This window comes from Balaenoptera borealis (genome assembly GCF_965194805.1).
Source record: "Balaenoptera borealis genome assembly, chromosome: 10".
Lineage (NCBI taxonomy): Eukaryota > Metazoa > Chordata > Mammalia > Artiodactyla > Balaenopteridae > Balaenoptera > Balaenoptera borealis.
Genome location: NC_138874.1, coordinates 28791583 through 28804421, shown reverse-complemented (window position 1 = coordinate 28804421; position 12839 = coordinate 28791583). Strand labels below are relative to the sequence as shown.

The window sequence follows — 12839 nt, the reverse complement described above, 5'->3', positions numbered from 1 at the left end:
TCATCACAATGCCCCATGACACCTGTCATCACAATTCGCCATGGCACTTGTCATCACAATGCTCCATGAACTATGTCATCACAATGTTCATGGACACTTGTCATCACAATGCTCCATGACAACTTACATCACAATGCTCCTTGACCCCTGTCATTTCATTGCTCCATGGCCTATGCATTCACAATGCTCCATGGCTCCTGTAAGCACATTGCTCCATGATCCCTTTCATCACAATGTTCTATGACCACTCTCATCACAATATCCCATGACGCCTATCATCATAATGCTCCAAGGGCCCTCTCATCACAATGCTCCATGAACCCTGTCATCACAATGTTCAATGACACTTGTCATCACAGTGCTCCATGAACGCCTGTCATCACAATATTCACTGCCCATGTAATCACAATGCTCCTGGTCCCCTGTAATCACAGTGCTCCATACCCTTTTCATCACAATGCTCCAGAACTCTTGTCATCACTATGCTCCATGCCCTTGTCACCACAATGCTCCAGAACGCTTGGCATCATAATGCTCCATGCCCGTCTCATCACAATGCTCCATGACAATTGTCATCAAAATGCTCCATGGCCTTTGTCATCACAATGCTCCATGGCCCCTGTTATCACAGTGCTTCATGTTACCTTTCCTCACAATTCTCGATGACCACTGTCATCACAATGCCCCATGACACCTGTCATCACAATTCGCCATGGCCCTTGTCATCACAATGATCCATGATCCATGTCATCACAATGTTCATGGACACTTGTCATCACAATGCTCCATGACAACTTACATCACAATGCTCCTTGACCCCTGTCATTTCATTGCTCCATGGCCTATGCATTCACAATGCTCCATGGCTCCTGTAATCACATTGCTCCATGATCCCTTTCATCACAATGCTCCAAGACCGCTGTCATCACAATGCCCCATGATGCCTATCATCATAATGCTCCAAGGCCACTCTTATCACAATGCTCCATGATCCCTGTCCTCCCAATGTTCCATGACACTAGTCATCACAGTGCTCCATGACCCCTGTCATCACAATATTCACTGCCCATGTAATCACAATGCTCCTGGTCCCCTGTAATCACAATGCTCCATACCCTTGTCATCACAATGCTCCAGAACTCTTGTCATCATAATGCTCCATCCCCGTGTCATCACAGTGCTCCATGACCACTTTCATCACAATGCTCCTTGACCCCTGTCATCACAATGCTCTATGACCACTGTCATCACAATGCCACATGACACCTGTCATCACAATGCTCTATAGCCCCTGTCAGCACAATGTTCCATGACAGGTATCATCACAATGATCCATGACTGCTGTCATCACAATGTTCCCTGCCCTTGTCATTCTCAATGCTCCCTGGCCCCTGTCAGCACAATGATCCATGCTCATATCATCACAATGCTCCATTACCCATGTCATCGTAGTGATCCATGACCCCTTTCATCACAATGCTCCATGACCCCAGTCATCACAATGCTCCATAGCCCTTGTCATCACAATGCTCCATTAGCCCTGTCATCACAATGTTCCATGACTCTTGTCATCAAAATGCCTCATGATCCATTTAATCACAATGCTCCATGACTCCTTTCAACACATCCTCCATGATACTTGTCATTACACTGCCCCATGACCTTTTTCAGAACAATGCTCCATGATACCAGTCATCACAATGCTCCATGACCATTGTCGTCACAATGCTCCATGCCCCTTTCAACACAATGCTCCATGACAACTGTCATCACAATGCTCCATGGCCTTTGTCATCACAATTATACATGGCCCCTGTGATCACAGTGCTCCATGACCCCTATCATCACAATGCTCCATGACCACTGTCATCACAATGCCCCATGACCCCTGTCATCACAATGCTCCATGGCCCCTGTCATTACAATGCTCCATGACCACTGTCATCACAATGTTCCATGATCGCTGTAATCACAATGACCCATGACACCTTTCCTCAGAAGGCTCCAGTACGCCTGTCATCACAATGCTCCAATGACCGTCTCATCACAATGCTCCATGATCCCTGTCAGCACAACGTTCCATGACAGTTGTCATCACAATGCTCCATGACCCTGTAATCACAATGCTCCATGCCCTTGTCATCACAATGCTCCAGAACTCTTGTCATCATAATGATGAATGCTCGTGTCATCACAAAGCTCCATGATACTTGTCATCACAATGTTCCATGGCCTTGTCATTACAATACTCCATGGCCCCTGTCATCACAGTGCTCCATGATACCTTTTATCACAGTTCTAGATGACCACTGTCATCACAATGCCCCAAGACACATGTCATCACAATTCGCCATGGCCCTTGCCATCACAATGCTCCATGACCCGTGTCATCACAATGGTCCAGGACACTTGTCATCACAATGATCCATGACCACTTACATCACAATGCTCCTTGACTCCTGTCATCACAATGCTCCATAGCCTATGCATTCGCAATGCTACATGGTCCCTGTAACCACATTGCTCCATGATCCATTTCATCACAATGCTCTATGACCACTGTCATTACAATGCCACATTATACCTGTCATCACAATGCTCCATGACCCCTGTCAGCCCAATATTCCATGACAGATATCATCACTATCCTCCATGGTCCCTGTAATCACAATGCTCCATTCCCTTTTCAACGCAATGCTCCAGAACTCTTGTCATCATAATGCTCCATGCCCGTCTCATCACAATTCTCCATGACACTTTTCATTAAAATGCTCCATGGTCTTTATCATCACAATGCTCCATGGCCCCTGTTATCACATTGATCCATTGTACCTTTCATCACAATGCTAGATAACCTCTGTCATCACAATGCCCGATGACACCTGTCATCAGAATTGGCCATGGCCCTTGTCATCACAATGCTCCATGCCCTTGTCACCACAATGCTCCAGAACTCTTGGCATCATAATGCTCCATGTCCGTCTCATCACAATGCTCCATGACACTTGTCATCAAAATGCTCCATGGCCTTTGTCATCACAATGCTCCATGGCCCCTGTTATCACAGTGCTCCATGTTACCTTTCATCACAATTCTAGATGACCACTGTCATCACAATGCCCCATGACACCTGTCATCACAATTCGCCATGGCCCTTGTCATCACAATGCTCCATGATCCATGTCATCACAATGTTCCTGGACACTTATCATCACAATGAACTATGACCACATTCATCACAATGCTCCATGACCCCTGTCATCACACTGCTCCATGGCCTATGCATTCAAAATGCTCCATGGCCCCTGTAATCACATTGCTCCATGATCCCTTTCATCACAATGTTCTATGACCACTCTCATCACAATACCTCATGACGCCTATCATCATAATGCTCCAAGGCCACTCTTATCACAATGCTCCATGATCCCTGTCCTCCCAATGTTCCATGACACTTTTCATTACAGTGCTCCATGAAACCCTGTCATCACAATATTCACTGCCCATGTAATCACAATGCTCCTGTTCTCCTGTAATCACAGTGCTCCATACCCTTTTCATCACAATGCTCCAGAACTCTTGTCATCATAATGCTCCATGCCCGTGTCATCACAATGCTTGAAGAACCTTGTCATCACAATGCTCCATGAACCGTGTCATCACAAGGTTCCAGGACCCTTGTCATCACAATGATCCATGACCCCTGTCATCTCAATGCTCCATGATCTTTGTATTCACAATGCTCCCTGGCCCCTATAATTGCGGTGATCCATGACCCCTGTCATCACAATGCTCCCTGGTATATTTCATCACAATTCTAGATGACCACTGTCATCACAGTGCTCCACGGCCCCTGTCGTCAGAGTCCTCCATGATACCGTTCATTACAATTCTACATGACCACTGTCATCACAATGCCGCATGACACCTGTCATCACAATTCGCCATGGCACTTGTCATCACAATGCTCCATGAACCATGTCATCACAATGTTCATGGACAATAGTCATGACAATGCTCCATGACAACTTACATCACAATGCTCCTTGACCCCTGTCATTTCATTGCTCCATGGCCTATGCATTCACAATGCTCCATGGTCCCTGTAATCACAATGCTCCATACCCTTGTCATCGCAATGCTCCAGATCACTTCTCATCATAATGCTCCATGCCCGTGTCATCACAATGCTCCATGGCCCCTGTCATCACAGTGCTCCGTGATACCTTTCATCATAATGATAGATGACCACTGTCATCACAATGCTCCATGACACCTGTCATCAGAATTGGCCATGGCCCTTGTCATCACAATGCTCCAGGACACTTGTCTTCACAATGTTCCATGGCGCATTTCATCACAATGCTCCATGACCACTTTCATCAAATTGCTCCATGATGCCTGTCATCACAATGCTCCATGGCCTTTGTCATCAAAATTCTACATGGCCCCTTTAATAACAGTGCTTCAGGACAACATTTTTCACAATGCTCCATGACCACTCTCATCACAATGCCACATAAGTCCTTTCATGACAATGCTCCATGGCCCTTGTCATCACAATATTCTATGACTTCTGTCATCACAATGCTCCATGCCCCTGTCATCACAATGCCCCATCACCCCTGCTATTACAATGCTCCATGACCCCTGTCGTCACAATGCTCCGAAACCCTTGTCATCACAATATTCCATGATCCGTGTAATCACGATGATCCATGAACCATTTCTGTACAATGCTCCAGTACCCCTTTCATTAAAATGCTCCATGGCGCTTGTCATCAGAATGCTCCAGGAACCCTTCCATCACAATAATCCATGACCCGTTTCCTCACAATTCTCCAGGACCGCTTTCATCACAATGCTCCATTCCCTTGTCATCTCAATGCTTCATGGCCCCTGTCATCAAAATGATCCATGCCCTTGTCATCAAAATGCTCCAGAACTCTTGTCATCACTATGCTCCATGCCCATGTCATCACAATGCTGCATGGCCCCTGTCATCACAATGCTGCATGACCCCTGTCATCACATTGCTCCATGCCCGTATCATCACAATGCTCCATTACCCATGTCATCGTAGTGATCCATGACCCCTTTCATCACAATGCTGCATGACACCTGTCATCACAATGCTCCATAGCCCTTGTCATCACAATGCTCCATTAGCCCTGTCATCACAATGTTCCATGACTCTTGTCATCAAAATGCCTCATGATCCATTTAATCACAATGCTCCATGACTCCTTTCATCACATCCTCCATGATACTTGTCATTACACTGCCCCATGACTTTTTCAGAACAATGCTCCATGATACCAGTCATCACAATGCTCCATGACCATTGTCGTCACAATGCTCCATGCCCCTTTCAACACAATGCTCCATGACAACTGTCATCACAATTCTCCATGGCTTTTGTCATCACAATTATACATGGCCCCTGTAATCACAGTGCTCCATGACCCCTTTCATCACAATGCTGCATGACACCTGTCATCACAATGCTCCGTGGTCTTTGTCATCACAATGCTCCATGACCACTGTCATCACCATGCCCCATGACCCCAGTCATCACAATGCTCAATAGACCTTGTCATCACAATGCTCCATTAGCCCTGTCATCACAATGTACCATGACTCTTGTCATCAAAATGCCTCATGATCCATTTCATCACAATGCTCCATGACTCCATTCATCACATCCTCCATGATACTTGTCATTACACTGCCCCATGACCTTTTTCAGAACAATGCTCCATGATACCAGTCATCACAATGCTCCATGACCATTGTCGTCACAATGCTCCATGCCCCATTCAACACAATGCTCCATAACAACTGTCATCACAATGCTCCATGGCCTTTGTCATCACAATTATACATGGCTCCTGTGATCACAGTGCTCCATGACCCCTTTCATCACAATGCTCCATGACCACTGTCATCACAATGTTCCATGATCGCTGTAATCACAATGACTCATGACACCATTCCTAAGAAGGCTCCAGTACGCCTGTCATCACAATGCTCCATGATCCCTGTCAGCACAAAGTTACATGACAATTGTCTTCACAATGCTCCAAGACACCTGTCATCACAATGTTGCCTGCCCATGTCATCAAAATGCTCCATAATCAATGTAATCAAAATGTTCGCCTGCCCTTGTCATCAAAATGCTCCATGGCCCCTTTAATCACAATGCTCCATGAACCCTATCGTCACAATGTTCCATGACAGTTGTCATCACAATGCTCCATGACCCTGTAATCACAATGCTCCATGCCCTTGTCATCACAATGCTCCAGAACTCTTGTCATCATAAAGATGAATGCTCGTGTCATCACAAAGCTCCATGATACTTGTCATTACAATGTTCCATGGCCTTGTCATTACAATACTCCATGACCCCTGTCATCTCAATGCTCCATGATCTTTGTATTCACAATGCTCCATGGCCCCTATAATTGCGGTGATCCATGACCCCTGTCATCACACTGCTCCATGGCCTATGCATTCAAAATGCTCCATGGCCCCTTTAATCACATTGCTCCATGATCCCTTTCATCACAATGTTCTATGACCACTCTCATCACAATACCCCATGACGCCTATCATCATAACGCTCCAAGGCCGCTCTCATCACAATGCTCCATGAACCCTGTCATCACAATGTTCCATGACACTTGTCATCACAGTGCTCCATGAACCCCTGTCATCACAATATTCACTGCCCATGTAATCACAATGCTCCTGGTCCCCTGTAATCACAGTGCTCCATACCCTTTTCATCACAATGCTCCAGAACTCTTGTCTTCATAATGCTCCATGCCCGTGTCATCACAATGCTTGAAGAACCTTGTCATCAAATGCTCCATGAACCGTGTCATCACAAGGTTCCAGGACACTTGTCATCACAATGATCCATGACCCCTGTCATCTCAATGCTCCATGATCTTTGTATTCACAATGCTCCATGGCCCCTATAATTGCGATGATCCATGACCCCTGTCATCACAATACTCCCTGGTATATTTCATCACAATTCTAGATGACCACTGTCATCACAGTGCTCCACGGCCCCTGTCATCAGAGTCCTCCATGATACTTTTCATTACAATTCTACATGACCACTGTCATCACAATTCCCCATGACACCTGTCATCACAATGCTCCATGCCCGTGTCATCACAGTGCTCCATGTCCACTTTCATCAGAATGCTCCTTGACCCCTGTCATCACAATGCTCCATGGCCTATGTATTCACAATGCTCCATGGCCCCTGTAATCACATTGTTCCATGATCCTTTTCATCACAATGCTCTATGACCACTGTCATCACAATGCCACATGACACCTGTCATCACAATGCTCTATGGCCCCTGTCAGCACAATGTTCCATGACAGGTATCATCACAATGATCCATGACTGCTGTCATCAAAATGTTCCCTGCCCTTGTCATCTCAATGCTCCCTGGCCCCTGCCCTCACAATTCTCCATGCTCATATCATCACAATGCTCCATTACCCATGTCATCGTAGTGATCCATGACCCCTTTCATCACAATGCTCCATGACCCCAGTCATCACAATGCTCCATAGCCCTTGTCATCACAATGCTCCATTATCCATGTCATCACAATGTTCCATGACTCTGGTCATCAAAATGCTCCATGGCCTTTGTCATCACAATGCTCCATGCCCTTGTCACCACAATGCTCCAGAACTCTTGGCATCATAATGCTCCATGCCCGTCTCATCACAATGCTCCATGACACTTGTCATCAAAATGCTCCATGGCCTTTGTCATCACAATGCTCCATGGCCCCTGTTATCACAGTGCTCCATGTTACCTTTCATCACAATTCTAGATGACCACTGTCATCACAAGGCCCCATGACACCTGTCATCACAATTCGCCATGGCCCTTGTCATCACAATGCTCCATGATCCATGTCATCACAATGTTCTATGACACTAGTCATCACAGTGCTCCATGACCCCTGTCATCACAATATTCACTGCCCATGTAATCACAATGCTCCTGGTCCCCTGTAATCATAATGCTCCATACCCTTGTCATCACAATGCTCCAGAACTCTTGTCATCATAATGCTCCATGCCCGTGTCATCACAATGCTTGTAGAACCTTGTCATCACAATGCTCCATGAACCGTGTCATCACAAGGTTCCAGGACCCTTGTCATCACAATGATCCGTGACCCCTGTCATCTCAATGCTCCATGATCTTTGTATTCACAATGCTCCATGGCCCCTATAATTGCGGTGATCCATGACCCCTGTCATCACAATGCTCCCTGGTATATTTCATCACAATTCTAGATGACCACTGTCATCACAGTGCTCCACGGCCCCTGTTATCAGAGTCCTCCCTGATACCTTTCATCACAATTCTATATGACTGCTCTCATCACAATTCCACATGACACCTGTCATCACAATGCTCCATGAACCATGTCATCACAATGTTCATGGACAATAGTCATCACAATGCTCCATGACAACTTACATCACAATGCTCCTTGACCCCTGTCATTTCATTGCTCCATGGCCTATGCATTCACAATGCTCCATGGCTCCTGTAATCACATTGCTCCATGATCCCTTTCATCACAATGCTCCAAGACTGCTGTCATCACAATGCCCCATGACGCCTATCATCATAATGCTCCAAGGCCCCTCTCATCACAATGCTCCATGATCCCTGTCATCACAATGTTCCATGACACTAGTCATCACAGTGCTCCATGACCCCTGTCATCACAATATTCACTTCCCATGTAATCACAATGCTCCTGGTCCCCTGTAATCACAATGCTCCATACACTTGTCATCACATAGCTCCAGAACTCTTGTCATCATAATTCTCCATGCTCGTGTCATCACAGTGCTCCATGACCACTTTCATCACAATGCTCCTTGACCCCTGTCATCACAATGCTCTATGACCACTGTCATCACAATGCCACATGACACCTGTCATCACAATGCTCTATAGCCCCTGTCAGCACAATGTTCCATGACAGGTATCATCACAATGATCCATGACTGCTGTCATCACAATATTCCCTGCCCTTGTCATCTCAATGCTCCCTGGCCCCTGTCATCACAATGCTCCATGCTCATATCATCACAATGCTCCATTACCCATGTCATCGTAGTGATCCATGACCCCTTTCATCACAATGCTCCATGACCCCAGTCATCACAATGCTCCATAGCCCTTGTCATCACAATGCTCCATTAGCCCTGTCATCACAATGTTCCATGACTCTTGTCATCAAAATGCCTCATGATCCATTTAATCACAATGCTCCATGACTCCTTTCATCACATCCTCCATGAGACTTGTCATTACACTCCCCATGACCTTTTTCAGAACAATGCTCCATGATACCAGTCATCACAATGCTCCATGACCATTGTCGTCACAATGCTCCATGCCCCTTTCAACACAATGTTCCATGACAACTGTCATCACAATGCTCCATGGCCTTTGTCATCACAATTATACATGGCCCCTGTGATCACAGTGCTCCATGACCCCTTTCATCACAATGCTCCATGACCACTGTCATCACAATGCCCCATGAACCCTGTCATCACAATGCTCCATGGCCCCTGTCATTACAATGCTCCATGACCACTGTCATCACAATGTTCCATGATCGCTGTAATCACAATGACCCATGACACCTTTCCTCAGAAGGCTCCAGTACGCCTGTCATCACAATGCTCCAATGACCGTCTCATCACAATGCTCCATGATCCCTGTCAGCACAACGTTCCATGACAATTGTCATCACAATGCTCCATGACACCTGTCATCACAATGTTGCCTGCCCATGTCATCAAAATGCTCCATGTCCCCTGTAATCACAATGTTCCATTACACCTGTCTTCACAATGTTCCCTGCCCATATCATCACAATGCTCCATTACCAATGTAATCAAAATGTTCGCCTGCCCTTGTCATCAAAATGCTCCATGGCCCCTTTAATCACAATGCTCCATGAACCCTGTCATCACAATGTTCCATGACAGTTGTCATCACAATGCTCCATGACCCTGTAATCACAATGCTCCATGCCCTTGTCATCACAATGCTCCAGAACTCTTGTCATCATAATGATGAATGCTCGTGTCATCACAAAGCTCCATGATACTTGTCATCACAATGTTCCATGGCCTTTTCATTACAATACTCCATGGCCCCTGTCATCACAGTGCTCCATGATACCATTTATCACAATTCTAGATGACCACTGTCATCACAATGCCCCAAGACACATGTCATCACAATTCGCCATGGCCCTTGCCATCACAATGCTCCACGACCCGTGTCATCACAATGGTCCAGGACACTTGTCATCACAATGATCCATGACCACTTACATCACAATGCTCCTTGACCCCTGTCATCACAATGCTCCATAGCCTATGCATTCGCAATGCTACATGGTCCCTGTAATCACATTGCTCCATGATCCATTTCATCACAATGCTCTATGACCACTGTCATTACAATGCCACATTATACCTGTCATCACAATGCTCCATGGCCCCTGTCAGCACAATGTTCCATGACAGATGTCATCACTCTCCTCCATGGTCCCTGTAATCACAATGCTCCATTCCCTTGTCAACACAATGCTCCAGAACTCTTGTCATCAATATGCTCCATGCCCGTCTCATCACAATTTTCCATGACACTTTTCATTAAAATGCTCCATGGCCTTTATCGTCACAATGTTCCATGGCCCCTGTTATCACAGTGATCCATTGTACCTTTCATCACAATGCTAGATAACCTCTGTCATCACAATGCCCGATGACACCTGTCATCAGAATTGGCCATGGCCCTTGTCATCACAATGCTCCATGCCCTTGTCACCACAATGCTCCAGAACTCTTGGCATCATAATGCTCCATGCCCGTCTCATCACAATGCTCCATGACACTTGTCATCAAAATGCTCCATGGCCTTTGTCCTCACAATGCTCCATGGCCCCTGTTATCACAGTGCTCCATGTTACCTTTCATCACAATCCTAGATGACCACTGTCATCACAATGCCCCATGACACCTGTCATCACAATTCGCCATGGCCCTTGTCATCACAATGCTCCATGATCCATGTCATCACAATGTTCCTGGACACTTATCATCACAATGAACTATGACCACATTCATCACAATGCTCCATGACCCCTGTCATCACACTGCTCCATGGCCGATGCATTCAATATGCTCCATGGCCCCTGTAATCACATTGCTTCATGATCCCTTTCATCACAATGTTCTATGACCACTCTCATCACAATACCCCATGACGCCTATCATCATAATGCTCCAAGGCCCCTCTCATCACAATGCTCCATGAACCCTGTCATCACAATGTTCCATGACACTTGTCATCACAGTGCTCCATGAACCCTTGTCATCACAATATTCATTGCCCATGTAATCACAATGCTCCTGGTCCCCTGTAATCACAGTGCTCCATACCCTTTTCATCACAATGCTCCAGAACTCTTGTCATCATAATACTCCATGCCCGTGTCATCACAATGCTTGAAGAACCTTGTCATCACAATGCTCCATGAACCGTGTCATCACAAGGTTCGAGGACCCTTGTCATCACAATGATCCATGACCCCTGTCATCTCAATGCTCCATGATCTTTGTATTCACAATGCTCCATGGCCCCTATAATTGCGGTGATCCATGACCCCTGTCATCACAATGCTCCCTGGTATATTTCATCACAATTCTAGATGACCACTGTCATCACAGTGCTCCACGGCCCCTGTCGTCAGAGTCCTCCATGATACCTTTCATTACAATTCTACATGACCACTGTCATCACAATGCCCCATGACACCTGTCATCACAATTTGCCATGGCACTTGTCATAACAATGCTCCATGAACCATGTCATCACAATGTTCATGGACACTTATCATCACAATGCTCCATGACAACTTACATCACAATGCTCCTTGACCCCTGTCACTTCATTGCTCCATGGCCTATGCATTCACAATGCTCCATGGCTCCTGTAATCACATTGCTCCATGATCCGTTTCATCACAATGCTCCAAGACCGCTGTCATCACAATGCCCCATGACGCCTATCATCATAATGCTCCAAGGCCCCTCTCATCACAATGCTCCATGATTCCGGTCATCACAATGTTCCATGACATTAGTCATCACAGTGCTCCATGACCCCTGTCATCACAATATTCACTGCCCATGTAATCAAAATGCTCCTTGTCCCCTGTAATCACAATTCTCCATACCCTTGTCATCACAATGCTCCAGAACTCTTGTCATCATATTTCTCCATGCCCGTGTCATCACAGTGCCCCATGACCACTTTCATCACAATGCTCCTTGACCCCTGTCATCACAATGCTCTATGACCACTGTCATCACAATGCCACATGACACCTGTCATCACAATGCTCTATAGCCCCTGTCAGCACAATGTTCCATGACAGGTATCATCACAATGGTCCATGTCTGCTGTCATCACAATGTTCCCTGCCCTTGTCATCTCAATGCTCCCTGGCCCCTCTCATCACAATGCTCCATGCTCATATCATCACAATGCTCCATTACCCATGTCATCGTAGTGATCCATTACCCCTTTCATCACAATGCTCCATGACCCCAGTCATCACAATGCTCCATAGCCCTTGTCATCACAATGCTCCATTAGCCCTGTCAACACAATGTTCCATGACTCTTGTCATCAAAATGCCTCATGATCCATTTAATCACAATGCTCCATGACTCCTTTCATCACATCC

The 12839-nt window shown here is 46.0% G+C and overlaps 1 long non-coding RNA gene across 1 annotated transcript in view; it reads right to left on the bottom strand.

Moving 5' to 3' along the window:
- The window catches only part of LOC309636271, an 868657-nt gene that overhangs the window by 134321 nt on the left and 721497 nt on the right, over positions 1-12839 (bottom strand). The window lies entirely within an intron of this gene.